This window comes from Cygnus olor, chromosome Z (assembly GCF_009769625.2).
Source record: "Cygnus olor isolate bCygOlo1 chromosome Z, bCygOlo1.pri.v2, whole genome shotgun sequence".
NCBI lineage: Eukaryota > Metazoa > Chordata > Aves > Anseriformes > Anatidae > Cygnus > Cygnus olor.
Genome location: NC_049198.1, coordinates 44,527,371 through 44,548,408, shown reverse-complemented (window position 1 = coordinate 44,548,408; position 21,038 = coordinate 44,527,371). Strand labels below are relative to the sequence as shown.

The following is a 21,038-nucleotide window of genomic DNA, read 5'->3' as shown; positions in this document are numbered from 1 at the left end:
CTGGGCCAAGACCTCTAGCTCATCCATTTTATTCCTCATACTGCATGCATTTGAGTAGAAGCACTTCAAATGTACCTCATTGTATGCAGCACCTTGTGGAGCAGATCGACGAACCTCACTAGCACACAGTCCCTCTGATTCCAGCACGCCATCCCTTAGCTTATCACTGGTGGGCCTGGTTTTATCCTTTTCCCCTTTTTTTTTTTTTTAATCCTTTTTATCCCTTTCCCCCTTTGACTCTAGTTTAAAGCCCCTATCAGCCCTATCTATCAGCCCCACTAACTCCTGAGCAAAAATATTTTTCCCTCTCTGAGAGAGGCACATCCCATCCCACTTCCCCAGCATTCACTCATCTGCCAAGCTGAAGGCAGGAGAGCTCCTAGTTTTGTCACTACAGAAGTTATCTGGCTACACCACTTCCCTCACTACCCCCCCCCAAAATCAATCTTCATGCTTCCATTTCCACTACACCTGTCTGAACTGGACACTGTCCTGTGTTTGCTGTTCTCACTGTCTGAGTGTTTTTGACACTGCTACAGCAGTGAATGTCTTATTCACATAACAAAGGACAGAATAACTCTACTGGAAATATTTTCCAATGGAAATTTCTACCAAAAAGAGCAGTTGCACACTTCTCATGTACACATATAGCCTGCCAAAAAATTTAAATGAAAATCTCTTTACAGCAAAGATGGGGCCACAAAGATTCAGGATAAATTTCCCTTCTGGTGCCCAGGCTGTACCACTTCTTAATATAAAGGTTTATTGAAAAATAGATGTGTAATTTATTTTTTGAAGTGACACAAATGAGAAGGAGCAGTTAACTGTGTTCTAGGTTAAAAATCCTTGAAACCTCACAAAGCAAAGTTCAGACAAGATTGGAGGTGTGCTTTTGTTTATAGACCTCTGGTAGATGGTAAGTTAATAAAAGCCTTTTGTGCTGAATGCAGAGCTCAAGGTATTGTGTCTAAAGCAGATGGCAGACAGTCTCTTTTTGGAGAAAGAGACAACCCGTGAGTCTGTGAAACATGGTAACCTATCCAGCATCCTTCACAAAACCATACAGCTCTTCCAGCCTCTATTGTCCCCACATTGCAGCCCTTCTGCTAGCTAATCAGTCCTTGTAGTTTGCCAAAAGATGTTGAGGTTTTAGCTACAGAAATAGCAAGATAAAACCAAATTCTAATTATCTGCCCCCACATCACATTTTGCCACAGGTGCTGCTATATCTAAACACAGGTTATGAGGATTCTGCTGTTGGTCAGGATGAACACAAAACATTTGTCCAGGGAGATATTTAACCAATAGTTTTATCTCAGGTTTTGTTCAGGAAATAGAGCTAGTGAGAGGGAAATCATAGGAAAGCATTAAGAAACAACAACTACTAAAAAGTTATCTTTCTTAAATTCAGGGGAGTTTAAAAGCTACACAAAACACAGAGGGAATAAAATAGTAAGTGTGCAATGTATGATGAGGCATAATGAAAAGGTAAAACAAGGAAAAAATATACCAGACAAAGATATAATCTTGACTGAAACAGCCAACATATCTTCAAAATACAGTCGTTTATCTAGCCATCTAGACAGCATTAAACTTCATAGAATCATTAAGGTTGGAAAAGATCATCCGTTCCAACCATCACCCTACTACCAATGTCACCCACTAAACCATGTCCCTAAGCACCAGGTCCAACCTTTCCTTGAACACCCCCAGGATCGGTGACTCCACCTTAGAGGTGGGGAGTCCTCTCCTTGTGTTCTACCTCGACTATTTCAAGTGAATTTGTGCTGAGACAGATTTTTGAATTGTGCAGAGGCTTTCACTGTGCTGACTCACAATAGCATAGAAGCTGGCTAAAGGAGGCTTCTATCAAACTCCTCGACTCTGCAATAATAACCAAACAACACAGGGTTCCAGGATTAAAACAGCTAGGAAAAAAAAATAAAAAAAATTAAAAAATAAAACTGGTTTGGAAAACAGAGTGATTAAATGCCCATGTTCGTCTGTAAGTGAGAAATAAAAAAGGATTTAAGGAGCACATTACTCTGTATCCACAAACAGCAGGTGCCAGAAAGAGAGAAAGGAAGACTACGGGTTGTTTTCTGACAGTCATTGATTCTCAGTTGATTAGTGTTTTAAATAGTTGTTCATTAGATCTGACAAGGCTAACTGAAAGAATGTATTTCCGAGATTTGAGGTCTGCATTGCAAACAAGAAATGAAGGACCATGGAGTTTTTTATTTCTTTTTTTTTTTTTAATGAAAAGACACTATGTGACCGATTCAATTTTGAAGGGCCTGTTTTTCACTAGTAGAGGGCTAAATGAGTCTCCTAATATGAAAGAAAAGAAGAAGCTGGAATAAATTATGCCAAAAGAAAATCTACTACAGCTGCTTCAGTCATCTTACCTTTCATTATTCATCTTTTTTTGCAATGTTTTCATCTGGTCAACTCCTTACATGGCAAGCCTCAGCCTTAGGAAGAAATTTTCCACTCAGAAGGTGGTGAGACACTGGAACAGGTTGCCCAGAGAAGTTGTGGATGCCCCATCCCTGGAAGTGTTTAAGGCCAGGTTGGATGGGGCTTTGGGCAACCTGTCTAGTGGGAGGTGCCCCTGCCCATGGCAGGGAGTTGGAACTGGATGATCTTTCAGGTCCCTCCTAATCCAAACCATTCTGTGATTCTTTGATTCAGGTGAGCACCAGCAGCAACAGAACAGAGGTGTCCCTCCCAAGCACAGCTCCAATCAAGCAGAACCACGGCAAAGTCAACTTAATTGAGGTCTTGGGGTACTGAAGTCTCAGTACAGTCTATGACAAACAACCACAACAGGTTTGGACCACTGACGAGAGAGCTAATGACCTTACTGCTACTGGACAGATTTTAAAAGATTTAAGAGTCTTCAGAAAAGCCCCTCAACAATCATTCTGATCTCTATCAAGAAGTTGTGCATATGCATTTGAAATTTTATAATTTTAATATTTACTGTTAATTATAAATGTTCACAGATTTGTCTCAAGCGTAGACCACTGTGGCTTGAGTTTCCAGTAAAGGCCAGTGAGAACCATATCCTGTGTTGTCCTTGTCCTCTACAGTAGTCATCAGTTAAACCCCAGGCAATAAATGTATCAGAACTTTGTTTTGCTATACATGATTTCTGATTAACACATCCATAACATCTCTCAGGATACATTATTTCCCTGCTTTTGCCTGGTGCACAAAGACAGAAATCTGTCAGTATTAGATTCTGGAAGACACATTCAAGGTTTTGCCTGTGTCTTCAATCAACTACTCTGGAAGAGAATGACTTGCAACATAGCAGTTTCTACCTGCAGACCTAGGGTCTTACTAGCATGTAGATGTGTCTGTAAGCCTTATTTCTCTACAATGTCATGTGCTTCGAGTTCAAGGTATGATTTCATGAGACAGAGTGCAGCGAACTGAAGCTTGATTTCATTAAAATTGAGAGGTCTTGAAGTCCTCTTCTATATCCTGATTCCTTCCTCAATCCCAGTCGCATACTCCCGCCACTTACCTTACTTGCAATCATCGGTTCCTCTCTGTGAGTTTATTAAACCAGAAAAAAAAAAAAAATGTTCCAACAAACTATCAGTATTTTTCTGTGAAACAAATTAGTTCATTATAAACTTTGTGGATCCAACATGTATCAGCACAACCAGACAAGACTGAGCTACTCAGCTGGGAGTGGTAAGGAAAAAGTGGAGAGATAAGGGAAAAGATTTCATTGTCAGCAAGTTTTTATATTCCATTTGGCAGGATATGAAGCTAGTTAAAAAAATGAGGGAGTGAGGGGATGAAAGAGAATGTCATGGCACCTTTAGTTACGTGGTAAATCATAAATGATTTGTATATTATTGGAAGAGATTATATTCATTTTCTTCTCTGGAGTCATGTTACTTCACTGTCTAACTCAGCATCATTTAACACTCCATGTCCAAATCATCCCCTAAGATTTAAATGTATTTACAGTTACACAAGGGGAAAAACTCACACCACATTTATTGACACAGATTATTTTACATGGATTTATATCATGGTAATTGCAAGTACAGCTGTGCCTAAGATAAGACAGATTTGTAGGGTCTCTAAGTTACTGCACACCTCTGAAGTGTTCATGGCATCATCTCCAAACTGTTTCCTGAAGAATAAAAATAAAATGTATACAGGGATTTTTTATTTTTATTTTCATTCAATATTCTGTCTTAAATAGCTGGGAACCTAATTCATGTAAATCCATTTACTTCAGCACATACCTCTTTTTTTAACATCTACCAGTCTAATGTAGAATGGTAATATATCTGTAGAGATATAAACTATGTAAGAATCGCTCTCTTAATACAACTTACACTAACAGCTACAATACAAGCTCGTTGGCCTGCTGACCAGTCCTTGTCACAACATAATCACTAGGAAGTCAACAATTGTGGATTATTGTCCCATTGTGAATGAGTAGATACTGATGTTTCTGACCCAGTTTTTAGGATACAAGATTTCATACCTGTTTCTTTAACCAGCTCTATACCCAAAGATTATTTCAGTAGGCTGGCACATAGCTTTACTGACAGAAACAAAAGCTGTGCTTCCCACTCCTTCCTTTTGCACATCTTCTTGCCACTACTCCTGCTTTTGGCCAGGAAGCACACAATTTGGTATGAGTTGAGCCAATTCATCACTGACCAAAGAAATATTCTATGATTCTAAAGAGAAAGACACATTTTCTTGTGGCTGAATGTGTTATCTGTCTGAAGGGATGGGGGAAAATGATCAGCCAGTGACTAGAAGCAGTTTATTGGACAGTAGCAGTTCAATTTTTCCCCCGTTAAATGGCATGTATAACTCAGAAATGTGATATATGGAGTAATAACTCGTGTCAAGAAGATGGTTGATGTTAATAAAGAAGGGGGAGATGTGAGAGTGTGGCCATGGGGGTCGACGAGCCCCATGGCTGGTGATAACATCGGACTCTTAACGATGAGGCCATCGGGAATGTGAAGAGTTGAGAGGGAACAAAGAAGGGTGATTCAGGAGACGCCTTGCCGTCTCGGGTTGCTTGTTCTCCCCACGTTAAGGCATGGAAGTTGCTGGGGGTTTGCTGTTGCCGGGCGAGGTTGTTTGAAACGCGGGAAAAGACGGCCTCGCATAAGTTGGTGTCGATCACATTTTGTTACTGTCGGGAACCTTGTGGGGGGCAGAGCATGCGCAGAAGAGGGAGCCGGTCGAAGCCGCGTCTGGACGAGATAATTATAATACAAAGCGGGGATAGGTCATACATATGTATGGCCCTACTCGGGTTTCTTATGAATATGTAAAAGCAATGTTCTATATATTTAGAAAGTTCGACGGTTGTGCGTCTTGGTAGAGGATAAGACTCCAGGTGCAGTCAGCGCTGCTTACTTGCTTTTTATAAATATTACTGAATTCAGATTGAGTTGTATCTTCATTTATAACAGAAAGAACTGCATTACATTAATAGCAAGGAATACAAAAGGAAGAAAAAATAAAAATCTGCCCTCACTTGCACACCAGGAATCCTCTGCATTTTCAGCAGCATATGGCTGATGTTCTGACCAACACATTGGCTTCACTTTTGAAGTGCAGCCCTTGCCAGTTCTAGCACAACAGTGAAATGATGTGAACTCCATGCAAGATAGTATGAATTTCTCCAGTCCAAATCTGACTTAACAATTTACAATCACAGTTCACCACGAGAAAATTGGGTGCATTTCTGGGTGCAAACCTGCCTGAAGGGTTATGATTTGCAAGCTCATGCGAGTTTGTTCTTAGAGACAGTGAGAAAGCAAATAAATAAATAAAAGAACATTAATCCCTTATTAAATATATATATATAATAATGGAAAGGTTCACACAACTGGAAACCTCAGGACATTTGTGTGGAGTAGCTGATAACTGCTATCACTGCCTCCTCATTGACTCTTCATTGGCAGCTTCACACTTCTTGCAGTTCTGCAAGCATCGATTTAAAATGGCCTGTAACACTGCCAGCTTAATTTAACAGCAAGAATCTGAAGCTAGTGAAAAAAAAGAAAAAAAAAAAAAAAAAAAGGAAAAGCTATGCAAGTTCTACAAGAGACTCTATAGTACATCCTGGAAGAGACATTGTTGCTCCCTTCCTATAGATTTCTCTTTTTGCTTTAAATGAAAACTAGGGGAATATGTAAGCATCCAAAAAATGTTGATATGCCAGAGTTAAATTTTAATAATCACCTATTTATATTTGGTCTTTATAGTTCTGTTTCCCCAATTTAGCTAGCAAGTCATTTCTCATCTTGCTCACATAGCTTTGCACATGTGAAAAAGAGATGCTTGTTTCTCCAAAGACTGCAGTATAATCACTGTGTATGTACTAAAGAAACTGCACAAGTCCTGTGAGATCCGTCCCAACTAGTGGTAGATTACAATGTACTCAAAACACCAACATTGGTTCCCCCAGGGGCCACCACTGATTTCAGCAGTAGCAGAACTGGCTGATTGTTAGCCTCTAAATGAAATGTCATTAGTATTTCCTTAATGGAGTTATGGCTTCTAGCCTTTTAGTCTCTATTGCCTTGACCTTGTGTTGTGCCCTCATGTTGCAAAATGAGTGCATAAATCCGTATTGTCATACCAAGTTCTCCCAAAGGCCTGGCCCTTTGACATGGCAATTTGTTTATAATTTATAATGCCCATAAAGCTTCCATGACTTGGGTTAAACTTAAAAAGTCTTGGCCACCTGCCTAACATTCACCTGATGATTTGTTCAAATTTAAACTTTACAGGTGCAAATTTCCTTGAGGCAGGCACCAATCTGTATAGGAGGCCAGACTCGCATTCAAGGCTTTGCATTTTGCATTTGCTTGGCAGATCCTTAAGCCTACCTAGAGATGTTGTGATTTCATGAGCTTTGACAGAACTAAAGCTTTACTGCTCCAAACTCAGGTAATGGTCAGGGCCCCTACCTGGGAAAGAAGGGATTGGAACAACTTTCAAAATTGTCTGTCACTATAACTTAATAAATCTAGTTTAGACATCTTAGATTTAATGTAATTAAAATTTATCTTAAGGATGAGAAGTCATTCATTTCATCTTTGCAGTTGTTTTGTTGTTTTTTTTTTTTTTTAATTAGATATTTCCTTGACTATGTTACAGATGTTTTATTTCTTCCATAATATTCTTTTTGCACTACCCGTTGGCTTTCCAAAAGGCTCCTGGGCTAATTTGTGCCTACGTAGGTATAAATAAATTGGTGAATTCGCATCTGCCTCTAACAACAGCTGCACAACATGTGCAGTGATGGGGTAGTATGTCCCAGAAAAAGACAAAGGCAGCCTGTATTTGTTGTGATGTATGTTCACTCAGGTGAGCGGGAGTGGAGATATCCATACTGGGAGTGGGGGGTAGACAGGTGATAATTGCCTTTCAATTGCTTATTGACTGACTTGCTAGGCAGGAAAGCAGAAGTAGCAGCTTTTAAGTCTTACAGGACACAACTTGGAAAGCTGCTTCAAGTTCTTACGGTGATTTGTTCTCTAAACAGATAATGGTGAGCAGTAGCTAGAGGGGTTTGACAACAGAATACGTTGTTATTTCTTCCTTGGTTTTGAAAGGCTACAGAAGGATAATGAGTAAGAGCCTCCCTACTAGGCTGGAAAGGTCAAGATCCTCTTTACAACTCTGTCAGTGTTCTTGACTGATTTTTTTAATGACTGAATGGAAACAATTTCTTTATTTTTTTAGTGGGTTTAATTTAGTTAAGGTGAACTTTTGCGATCAAATACATAGCTGCTTTGATGGATTATTTCACCTTTCCCACCTATGCTGCAACTTATGACTCTCCTTCACACCTCTCCTGGGTCCTCTCTTCTGTCTTGGATCCATTTGTGCAGAAGTATGCACTGGAGCAGTCTTTCTGCCATAGGAATTGTGGCAACAAGGATGAATAATTCAAACTGAATACCTTGGTGACATTTTCTTGTCCCTATTGTTTTGCTAACTTTCTGTGGGAAGATTTAAATCCTCTTGAACTAGTTATTAAAATACTAAGCTCTCTATCTATATTTTCATTCTAAAGTTGTGTTTGATCACGGTACTTGCTCTATATATTTCTAGTCCTTACTTTGGATGACTTGCTCCTATTTTAAAATCACATTTCTAACATGAATGCTCAGCATAAGTCGATTTCTGGGATCATTCTTGTTAGAAGGTATTTTGGCTGCTAGTAAGTTTTTTCACTTCAGAAAACTCACAGAAAAGGAGGGCTACCAGTTATGACAATTCAGATGTGTAACCTTGCTATATATTCAATTCACCACCCTCTACTTGAAACTTTTAAAAGTCTTTCACACTGTAAACTAGGATGAGTTTTCTGTTTAAAAGAACCTATTTTCCAATCACTTGAAGCAAATAGATTTTAAAAAGGAAAAGTCATGTGGGAAATGAACTATACATGCTTTGCTTTCAAAATAACTTTCTTTGTATTTAAAGAGACTTGCTCTTGGTAAAGAAAGGTCAGTAATGGGTGAGGGAACTGATGTGATTTTTCATGATCAAATTTTTAAACTTTGGCAATATTCCATATTTCTTTTCTAAAAATCGTTTTTAGATGCATTTTTACTTGAAAAAAAAAATCGCAAGTTTTCTCTGTATCCTTGCAAAAAGTGATGCTGGCAATAAATTAATACAGCTCCCTGACCACTGCAGACTGGGATGATTTTTTACTAAAAACAGTTACACAAAGCTATTTCCTCCTTTCACCCTGACTTCAATCTGTGTTAGGCAATAACATGGGGAAAATAGAGTACTGAAGGACAATCCTGTTTCTCAGCTTTTGCTGAAAGAATATCAAGCAATTATAGAGCCACAAAAACAGGGGAGACAAGACATCAAGAGGTCACCTTATCATCCTGCCCCATGGCCCAGGACAGGATGAAGAATACCCCAAAGCAATATAGTCCTTGTACTGCAGGCATTTCCAATATTTCTTCTAGTTCTTTTTTTTTTTTTTTTTCTTTAGCTTACTGTATTTCAATACGGTTGAGAGAACATCACTATTTTAAAATCTCATATGATGACAGATGTAAAAACACTTGCACATGTGAAAGTAAAATTTTTGAGTGTAACACTGCTCTTAACAAAATTTAACAGACAAGTTGTTAAACTTGTTAAATTTTGCTGCAAATATGAAGAACTGGTGTCCTGGGCAAGTTTTTCTGAACGTCCTGAACACTTCAGTGGTTGATACCATGACTTTAATAAAAATAAAATAAATTAAAAATAAATAAATAAAGCAGTCTGCAGAGACTGTGATGCTGTTATCCATGGTACAAAGGAACTAACTCATCTCTGCACAAGTGTGTTTGTGGGACTGTGCACAGCATCCCCACGTATTTCAGGATGATTGTGGTAAGTAAATTAGCTTCAGAGGCTGAAAAAGCAGATATATAACATGCATTTTCTCATTAAGTGAGATCCTAAACTGTTAGGTTGCAGAAGGCGTTTGACGTCAACATTACAACCAGGATATTAAAGTTATCAAAACACATCTTGGAGAAAAGTGATACCACAAGATAATGTTCTAGTTAACTGGGGAAAATTGCCAAATTTGAGATCCGTATTAGCAAAAGAGGAAAAAAAAATAATAAAGAAAAATACAGGTTTTGAAAAAGACTAGTTTACTAAACAGCTTGGAACTCTAAGAATCTGACTTTGCCTACTAGGTTTCCTGTCTTCCACTATCTTCTCTCTTCTGAATGCCACTGTTAGCAGCTATTCACAGCTCCATTCAAATTTCCTGTGCTTCCAAGTGCCCACCAGAAATGCATTCCAATGGCTTAGAAAGGTTTTTTGAACAGAAGAGGAAAATGTACATGTTCAAGAATACCTCCTTTTGATTTATGTTTGCAGAGGAAAGCAAGGATAAAGAGAAGATTTTCAAAATACCTTCCCAGTGTGTTACCAGCAGAAAACATCTGTTTTTCCACGTTGCACTCTGCCTTACAGAATGGAAGCAGGCCAGAACAATTCCACCTGTCTTCAGGTTTACAAGTGAGATTTCAGAGCTGGGTTTTGTTCCTTTAACAGAAACGTTTTGTAGAACCTAGCTAACAATATCAACTTCTCCCGGCTGTTTTTACAGTCCTCTGTAATCGAAGGAGATATTTCTTCTAAAGCTGTGGCTTACCACACTTGTAGGGAGGGATCTGCTTCCACCACTGTGCAAGATGTAACAGTGAAAGCAACTGTCAAGAGACCTCAAGTCACTATCCAGGGACCTTCGCACACCTTCGTGAGGAGAAAAAAAAAAAAAAACAGGGAAGGGGACGTGGGGAGGCTGCTGGTGAGTGATTGATTTTACAAATAGACATTTTGACACAGGATGTTAGGTTCTGCAAATGTATAGAGAAAATATTTGTTCCCTTAAATATTTAAAGCTTTTTCATGTGTTCATGTTTTGCTAGAGAAATCTATTAGTTATATCTCTAATTCCCCAAAACATCATTCTTGGAAAGAATTAATTTTTTAAGCAATGCTTTTTCTCCTAAGTTCTGCAAGGCAGAAGAGATTTTTTTTTCCTGCTTAGGAAAGACACTAAGGGTGTAATATTTAAATAAGGGTTTCAATGATAGATATGAAACATAAGATGGTAAATTAAATAATGCAGTGCCTAATTAAATAGCTCAGATAACTAATTATTAAATCTTTTTTCTTTTTTTTTCTAAGGGATCTTGGTGACTTCTCTTATGATTTTTCTTCAGATAATTGAGGTAACTATTCACCATACCTTGAAAGTTATCCTTTCTCTACCTCATCAAAAATTTAATGTGAATACCACTTATCTTTACTTTAGACTTTTCTGCATATACATCTCCTGCTATGATCAGAAGCATTCCTGATATTCATGCAAGAACATGTAAATACATTGGAAGAATTATGTATATAATTGTGTTATAAACTGCTATTTTAGCTACCTCAATATTCTTTAGTCGTGGCCAAAAAAAAAAAAAAAAAAAAAAACTAGACTCTCTCTTAAATTGTTTACCTCTTATCAGAAACTTAGTTATTTAATAAAATATATACATATATATACATATAATCTTCCATGCAAAAGCAGTAGAAGGTGTAGCATTTTTACGGTATAACGCTTGCTGAGCTGAAGACTTTTAAACATGATTCATTTTAATCTCAGTGTGGCCATTTCCTGATTTGCATATTCCAGTTAATCTGAATTTTCCATGTGACGACACAGTCAGTGTCTTCTAAGAATGTCTGTAATGGCCAATCGCAAGTCCTCAGAACTGCTAATAAACTGTGGTTTTCCAAGAAAAAGAAAAAAAAAAATCTCCTGCTGCAGGCTGTACTAGGATGGCCAGTCTTTTTTTCAATCAAAGCTAAGGTGAAACATAACTACAAAGACCTATTGTGGAAGTCCTCTGATCCACAGCTTCCAATAACATCCTAAATTGCCAATAGAAGGGATTCCCTGCAAATTATCACTATGGATTTCACTTATATGCTTAACTATAATATTTCCTTGGCCTACAATGAAGTAAAGATTTCATGAAGCTAGGTATATTATAAAGACAGGGAGAAACAGATCTTACCATTGGGAGGATTACAACTTAAATCAGGCAGAGCAGATGAGTTAGGGAGAAATTTAAATTGTTTTAAAGCTGCAAAACTGAGATCCAAAGAAAAAATAAATTTGGAGCAAAAGGTACTTCTGCAGAAAAGACCACTAGATTTTCTGAGGCCCACCCAACACAGTCTCTGCCCTAAAGCAGTGGCTGCCAAATTAGGAGCCTGATGGAAATTTAATTGCTGAAGCAGGCATACTCTTAATGTCATCAGTGAAAGTTTGGAAAGTACAGTTTTCAGGTCTTTGTAATCCAGCAAGACCAGCTTTGTAGCAAACACAGCTCTCCCAAGAGCTACAATTAGTCAGTGATCGGATACCACTGGGGAGAAATGCATATCTTCTAATTGTTTTGTATTATCTAAGCATTAGCCTCATTCAGAATCTAGCTAAGTACATGGCTGTCTTTACAGGATTACCTCATGTCAACTAGACTGACTCACTTGTGGGACAATATGACCCTTCTTTCTGATAATTTCATCCAAAAAGTACCAAAATTTTTTAACTGCTTTTGTGTTTCTTGCCTTCTCTTTCTCTCACAGTTTCCAGTTTCTAATCTCATTACTACTGTAGGTACTATCTAAATAGGTTAATAGACTGCTGCTGTGGAGCACTGAAAATCTGTCTAGGCAATCAGTCGTCTGTTTAAAACGGTCACATGAAGTTTTAAATTGAGATGGGGCTTGAGTCAAAATGTTAGGGCTAAAAACCTTTGCTCCATGGGATGGACTGGATACATGGTCACATTTTGTGTCTCTTTTCTGAACTGATTAATTATCTCACCTCTCAGACAACTATCAGTGGAAATTTCTCACTTGCTCTTTGAATGATTCGAACAGAAAAAACAAGTATTCAGACAGAGGTATATTAAACAGAAATAACCACTGCTAATTAATTAATGTCAGACCTATGCATGCAGCACATACATAGTTAGGTCCAGATTTTCTTTGGTGATTAGGCATTGGTCCCTCTTCAGTTCAGAAGGAAGACTAAGATGTGAATGCCCTTGGCTAACCCCACAATTTATGTCAAAGAATACAGTAGGCAAAAAAAAAAAAAAAAAAAAAAAGAGGCAAACAGCAGCACTATTATCCAGTTGGTCTTGCATTCAGTACTGATAGATGTGAGAACCTTGTCTGAAATGAGCCATTTAGTGACAGCATTCCTCATTTGATCTGCAACAAAGCAGCTTCCAGGAACAGTCCTTACTCCAGCAGTTCCCTCCAGGAGATATATCTGCAGCAGGAGGTGAGGAATTCTGGCTATGGTGCACCTCATGAGAGTCTTCATGAGGTTGTGACAAACTAGAAAAAAGTTTGAAGGATCTCACACTGAATCTAACCTTTCTGAGTCCCAAATCTAAAAACAATGTCTTAATGAAAAAGTCTGAGCCAAAGCCTGTCTCTTTGTGCTTCTTAGAGTTTTCACAGCGATGTATGACAAAAACATGGACACAGCAAGAAAAAACACCAGCACCACCATTAAAAACATGAGTAAGTCACTGAAAGCACATCCAATAGCAGCACAATGCTGATCACAAAGGGATTTTAATTTCACAGGTCTAGTGGAAGAAACTATTTCAGACACTTATTCCTGTGCATTTCACTGCCTGTACAAAATTACTTTCAACAGGATCCGTCAACTTTTCTACTGCAACTCTGACCACACCGTGGATTCTGTATTGCTTTCTCCGTTGAAGTAGCTGAAAATGCAGGTATAGGTTTTGCTGACCCTTTGGGCGGGGGGGGTGGGGGTTGAAGTATTTTTGTAATAATATCTATAGTCGATTTTTTTTTTCCACATTTCTAGGTGAGAAAAAAATCTATCAAGATAACTTTTACACAGACAGAAAGAAAGAGCAGGACAGAAAAAAAAAAAAAGAGAGAGAGAAAAAAACAACTTTACAGGGCTTTGTTTTTGGTGCACTTATTTGGGTTTTAGAGTAGGTTTTTTATTTTATTTTTTTTGCTAGCAAAGTCAGGAACAACATCTTTAATATTGAATCAATGGAATGGCTGTCTTTTTTTCTTCTTTTTTTTCTTTTTATTTTTCTTTTTTAGATTTTTGCAGTCCCATTTTAGGATAGATCTATATCCTCTTGACAAAGCCAAAGGTAATACTTGTTCCTCAAGGACGGATCTGGAGAAATTCTGATCCTCTTTAGTGTCTTATGAGTAGATGCCCTAGTTTGGAGGGAAATGCCTGCTGTGCACAGCAGGAGCTGGTGCCAGGCTACAAGCTCACAGGATAGGTTGTGACAAGATCTGTTTTTTTCCCATATGTTTAAACTTAACCCCCTCCCTGCAAAACTTTTGCAACTGGCTTCATCGTTTTCAGTTTTTCATTGTAACTGAATGACATGCTGCTGTAATAATTTTTTGTCTAAAGGGGTTTATTTTTCTTTATATCTAATGGGCAATTACACTTTTGTTATTGTTAATGAGTGGCAACTTTTTCCAAAATCACTCTACAGACAATATCATCCATCTTATGAGTTGATTGCTTCTTTGAAGAGACTGAGTGATCATCTTGAAATGCTTATGCTGATGTGAAGCCATAATATAAATTGTTTGCTTGACCTTTTCAAGACTGAAAGCCTTACTTTTTTCAGCTCATCATAATGTATTGATTTTGTAACAGAATAAAAGGCTTCTCCTCCCACTCACCCTTTTCTCCAGAACGAGAGAAGTGGACATATGCTGAAGTTTTGTAGGATATCATGCTAAATATCTCATTATGGAACAGTTCAGGCTTTCCAAAACTGCAGTCCCTATAAACACCCTAGCTCCATATGTAACCTACAGGAGCAAATAAAGGAGAAGTGTATATCAAATGTCCCTCATTACCCTCTGGTATTTAAAAAGGTGAGTTAGTTTTCCTTTTGTCTCAGAGTTATACTGTGCCTCATCCTAATCCTATAGACACAAACAGGAGCAGATCATTGCCTTCAGACTGACAAGAAAGAAAAGCTGAAAACAGACATTTTGATTTTCTGTGTCTTTTAATAACCTTGCTACAGCTTCTTGTCCTTGATGCAACCCTGGCATATCCCAGATCCACTGATCCTTTTGCATTACTGGCACAGATTTTGCTATTTCTGCAGGCGTCTAACAGAAAGCCAATTCAGCTCTTTCACTGTGTGAATGAAAGCTCAACCCTTTCACACTAGGCAAAGCAACAGTGCGGTCTTTAGCAGGAGATATCTTTGTTGCCCCAACAGATGAGATGCTAGAGAGTTGTTCAGCCAGAAAGGAAGGTCAAGCAGAACCTTTGCCTGCGAAAAGACAAACAGGTGTCATAGGATTTGGTCATTTTGTATTTCTTCTTACCTTAGCCGTAGTAGTAGCACAAACAGGATTCTGTGAGGTATGGAAATCCTAGATAAACACACACAAATCCGTTATCCATTACAAGCACACACGAGGAGAGGAGAGGCAGTAAAAACCTGAGCCACACTGACTCCAGCCACTCATTGGAGCAGCAGCCCGTGACTGTCCCTGTACTCACAGTTGAAGCATCATTTTTGGTTCTGCTCAAAACTCTGCCTAATACAAAGCCAAGGCTAGATGCAACTCCAACATGAAAAGGGTGTAACCTTTTGCCAACTTGTTCATACACAAAGATTACAGGAGATAATTATACATGTTTTAACTGACGTTGCACTACAGTTTACCATCCTCCACATCTCAGCATCTGCTCAAGAGAACCAGAATAAAGAACTTGTTACAACACCAAACTGGGAACACACACACACACACACACACACGCACCAAAAAAAAAAAAAAAAAAAAAAAAAAAAAGAGAGAGAGAAGAGTAAATTCTGCCCAGGCACCAGCAGTTTCGTAGCAGTTAGCTTCTGTGATAAGAACAGGAGAATGGGTTCAACCCTTGGCAGAAGAGCTCTGCATTGCTGTCAAATAAGCTTCTCTAATGACTGCATACATGTGGAAAATCACAATCACTGCAGATATTAATGACAATGAACTTATTAGATAAAAATAGATCTAAGTGATAGCTTTTCCTCATGTTGACAATGCAGAAGAAATAATCTGTTAGGGTGCCTGATGACACTCCACCAGCAACCTATTTAACTATGCATAAAGCATGCTAAATCAGACTGAATCCAAGTACTGTGCTGTGGATTCCCTGGGCGCCAGACATGGTCTGACATGCCAAGAAGCTCAGGAACAGCTTAGACACTGCCAAAGTCACACATAGATGTAAACCTGCAATCTGAATGGCTGTATTCTACCTCCATCCCATCCCTGATTTCTGCAGCCATTCAGTGAAACAGTTAAAGCAAATGCAATTCTTGAAAAATAACACGAAACCCATCACAGAGATAATTGTGCACAGTTTAGTGACCTTTGCTGGCTTTTTAATACAATCTGATTTCAAAATGGGCACAGAATTGTTTTGGGCTTTATGCCACTGTCTAGGCCATAGCAAAATTTTTAGCTGCCCACATAGTATTAATATGAGAGTAGAGAGTTAGAAAATGTCTGCTACTAAATGAAAGGCAAAGACAGGTTTGGGGGAGGACAAAGAGAATGGATGTGGTTTCGATTTTAGCTATAGAAATGCTGAGAACCTTCTTTCATACTCAGTTTAGAAATGAAGAAATAACAGATGTCATCTGATAAGTGTTATTTTCTACCAGTTTCCTTGCCTGCATTTATACAACAGCAAGCAGATATGGATCGATAATAGAATCAATAATAAGAATTAACGCTAAGGATATTAAAATTGCTATAATTACATTCCAGACAAATCTGGACACAAAATTGATTCCCTGTCCTGCAAATGTTGAAATGTAAAACATATTCCTCCTTTGCATCGGAAAAAAGCTATAGATTTTTATATTTTTTTTCTTTTGTGTCTGTGTGTGTCTGTGTCTGTCTGTGTAAAAACAGAAAGAAAGCCTAGTAGACAAGAAAGACAGAGGAAAGCAGAAACAGATGAGCAGAAAGGTTTCAAAATAGCTAATAGACTTTTGTCTAGGCCACTCAAATTAGATTTCTGTGAAAACTCAAGTCCACTCTTTAGATCAAATCAGAAAAACTAAGAATTCAAATGTGGGTCTCAGAAATCCCACCTGAGGGGTACAACTGTCAAGTTATTTATCTTTTTTGAAGGTGAGTCCCTGTTCTTGAACAATGCTCCGTCAAAACAATACATTCCACAGCATCTCATGTGGACATCAGGCCTTTTCCAATTTGTCAACATTTCCAACCAGCCGTAGTTACAGGACTGCACACCCACTGTCAAACTCACAGAATGGTTGCCTGAGGCTACTTCTGTGCAAGCAGAAATTCAATATGGCATAAAGACAAAGCATTTTAATTTTTTTTTCTTAGTATCCACTGATGAGTCTTCTTTTTGCTAAATGGACACATGGGAATGGACATTTTCTGGCAGAGCATAGCCTTAACACAAAACAATCTATATGGCAAGTAGGAATATGCGTTTAAAACAATATAACCAACCCTGTATTTGAATTTTTGACAACAGACCATTTTCCAGTATAGCCGTTATTTTTCTGTCCTTTATTCCCTACTAGTGGTTCGATTTCTTATTCAGGAGAAATAACAATTTACAATATTATCATATTCTCTTCTCCTTCCTCCAGTCTCCACAGCAGGGTATGCCATCCTCTTAGATACGCTATTTAAGTGTTAGGGAGTCTATTCTGTAAACTAGAGGGAGAAAGTGACCACTGAAAAAAACCTCTGCAGCAAAGTCTGTTACACATCTACCTCCCATTTTTCTTTCTAGAAATTCACAGGCAGGTCCCTACAAGACAGGAAGTTAAGCAGAAGTAGAAGACAGGTGTTTGTTGTAGCTTATGGTTTCAATGACCTCTAGGATGAAATTCTTTCTTACTCAGAGTGATCACCACTTTGCAAGCAATGTAAAGCTGAGATTCAATCACCATTGTCCTGCAGTTGCATCAGGCCAACAAATTAAGTTTTTCAGAACTGTACTGAATGTGGTGGAATCCTTTGGTAAGAACAATCCTGCAGCATTAACGCCACCCAAGCTGTCACTGTGTGTGTGGTTTGAGCACCACACATTACAAAAAAAAAAAAAAAAAGTATGTAGTATATGTAACAGTACAGTATAACAGCATATAGCCTACATATTTTGTCACCTTGGTTCCTTGGTTTCAAGGACCCCTGTGTGAGGTATACTTTATTTTCTGTTTTATTTCTAAAAGAAAGTGTTCCCAATGGGAAAAAAATAATAATAATAATTTTAAAAAGTTTAATTTCTCCATCAGACAACTTTGACTGTCTAATATTGCAACCCACTCCTGAGAGTTTCTAAAGAGATTTTTCTGAAATGGCAATCTATGTACAAGGAAACTTTTCACAGTTGCGGGAGAAATGTATGCGAAGTCTAGAGAGCAGCACGAAAATCTTTTAGAAGAACCCTGCAATAACAAATTCTTTAAAATATGTTTTGAGTGACCTGCTTGGTATTCCTATCTTGTTAATGGATATATAAAAATTTCCAGTTAGCAGCAAAGTAACAGTGTGGATGTAAGGGAACAGATGTGGCATGGCTCATTGAAAGGGCTGCTTTATATAAAATGAGATATTGTTCTGGCCCTTTGATCTGCAGAGCAGAGGGTTATAGATGCTTCCCTGAAACTACTAATGCTGCAAAAATGCCACCTACTAATAAAGAGTAACTCTGTACCCTAAGAACTGCCACTTGTCCATCCTTGTCCATGCTCCTCTGCACAGTCCACAGGAGAGCAACATCTGTGGCACCACACAGAAGCCTACATATGGGGGAAATAGGGAACATCCAGGAGAAGTTATCCAGGGTGAGGAGTGCACACCACTACATTAAAGTGTAAGAAGAGTTTGAAAGAGAGACTAGAAAGACTCAGTGTTAAAGAAGTCAGTGACTTTAGCCCCAGCTGCACAAACACTATCACCAAGTGACACAACATTTCCACACATCAGAGGAAGCACCATGACCAATGTGCTCCTCTCCCACAAATGTTCCTGTTCTTAATCTTATGAACAGAATCTGCTCTGCTGCGTAGTTTTAATCTATTACATATATACACATAGCCTGGCCTAGGACTGTGGAAGAAATTTTATACCACTAGGGAAACATCAACACAATTTATTAAAAAAGAAGCCATTTTTTTCTTGTCAGTTTTTATGTGTGGAAATGAAGGGCAGTTTTCCAAATGATAAACTGTCATAGCCCCTTGGAAATCTGTGCCCTTGTAAAAATAGAAAGATTTATCAGGGAAAAAGGTAGGTTTTCACTTAAAGAGGAATTTTATAAGTGTTCCCAAAGCCTCTATTAAGAACCAGTTAAAATGAATTAAGCTAGGCAAAGTTTCACCGTAAATGTTAATCATATACTTAACTCAAGCTGTAATGTCGACACAAATTTGCAGATGTTTTCTCTACTGTCATTGCCTGGATCAGGCTTACTGCTCACTAAAATTCCCCAACTATTTCTATTTCATCTGTAGCCAAACAAAACTGTGTTAACAAAATATATACATACACCATGTTCTCATTTCAAGCCCCTATATCCCTTGGAGACTCAGGACATAGGTAAGCTATTAAACTGGTTCAAATCTTTTTTCACCCCTGAGGATGGCTACAAGCAAACACTGCTGAAAATCACCATGTTTACAGAAATTTAGTTTTCTTCTTCAGTCATTCATGTGTGCCATATTTGGAGGATCTAAGCATACACATGAATATTCAATTTAAATAAGGCTATATCAATTCACCTTTTTGTGAGGCTGTTCTCTATTGTGTGGTCTGTAAGATGACCAAATTTAAATGAAATAATTGGAAACTTAAATATTTTCACTATTGTGAATGATGTCCTGAACAATTTGGGCAGCTCAGCTGAGGAGGCAGTAATCCGCAAGAGGAGAAGCAAGGCAGGAAGCTCATAAAAATCAGTTTTTCTGCCCGCCCCCCCCAAAAAAAAAGTGACATTTGCACAAATATACATATGTATATCACAGTGTGAAACTGCAGCTGGCATGCTGTCTTGTGCCCTTTTTAAACTTTATTATCAAGTAAAACTTTGTGTTCCAGAAAAATCTCCCTATCAATTTATTGATCCTGGCTGCCAGAGATTCCTCCTCAGGACACAACACATTTGATGTTAAAGCAGTCACACTATAAATATAAATGTTTGCAACATGCTCAGTTTAGCTGACTCAGACTATTTCTACCCTCTTTTTTGGGGGGAATTATACTAATGACTTTGATGCCACAACCACTGATTTCTGTGGCAGAATGACTGTCCTACCATTCCGGTGTTACATCAATCCTGACCTGCAGAGTAACCAGCAAATAAATGTTTTACATGCTCCTCTCCACTCTCAACAAATGTCATTAAGCAGAGTTTGTCATGATTACTCATGTCAGTCACAAATGCTTTATCTCATCATCATATAGTCATGCTTAAAAAGAGGGAGAGAAGAGAGTTTTACTACTTGCAGGCACTTAGTAAGAGAGAACAGAACTACACTAGTCACTTTTCCTTAAATCTGTAATCATTCCACTAAACCAAATGGGGAAATTGATGTCAGAATGCTAATTTCCAGGCCAGGTACATGCTGAGATTTGCTCTGTCCCTGAGAGCATGACTATCTGTACAGATTCCACTGTTGCTTTTGCTTTCAACCACTCTGGTTCTCCTGTCAGTGAAGAGCTCTTCAGCACACTGAGGTCACCCATTGCTAAAAGAGCAATGGCTCTTTTCCTTCTGTAGCCCCAGGTGTGATCTAATTGCTTGAAGTTTCTCTTATTTTTCCGACTTTACTCATGGGGTTTCTAGTTTGTTCTTTATCACAACATTTTTATTTTTTATTTTTTATTCTCAGAAGCAGTTCACTGACTGTCTGTAACACCTACAAGCTAGAAACTTTCAAAACAGTCTTTTGATACAGCTATCAATTCTCATGACCTGGATGAAGATATAAACATTTGGTCTTGCAGACAAACAGAGCTTTCCCCAACCATCATTCCAAATGTGCCACCTCTGGCTTACAGATGTGTTGGAGTGGCTCACCTATGCAGCTCCAGATCAATTCACATAGTTCCCAAGCTAGTACAGAGGAGAAATGATACCATTGTAATGGTAGAACTTCAACTTCAGCATACTCCTTGCAGAAAAGCAACCTGGAACACAAGGCAACTGCAAACATTGGCACATGCAGCATATTTTTAATGGTTGGACCAGGGCCCAGATGGATCTCAAGGCTGTAACATGAGACAGGAGCCCTTGACTGGAACAATAGGCTGGAGACAAAAGGAAGACCTGGAATGCTGACAGCAGTTAAAAGTATTATATACCATTTTTCTTCTATTTTAATTGCTTCTAACATTTAATT

At 38.3% G+C, this 21,038-nt stretch overlaps 1 protein-coding gene across 1 annotated transcript in view; it reads right to left on the bottom strand.

The window, feature by feature from the left end:
• Positions 1 to 15,310, bottom strand: part of LRRC2 (leucine rich repeat containing 2) — a 103,379-nt gene extending 88,069 nt beyond the window's left edge. The window contains exon 1 of the mRNA XM_040541192.1: positions 14,980 to 15,310. The gene's annotated coding sequence lies outside the window, so the exon portion shown is untranslated. The remainder of the gene's footprint in view (positions 1 to 14,979) is intronic.
• Between the last annotated feature and the right edge of the window lie 5,728 nt (positions 15,311 to 21,038).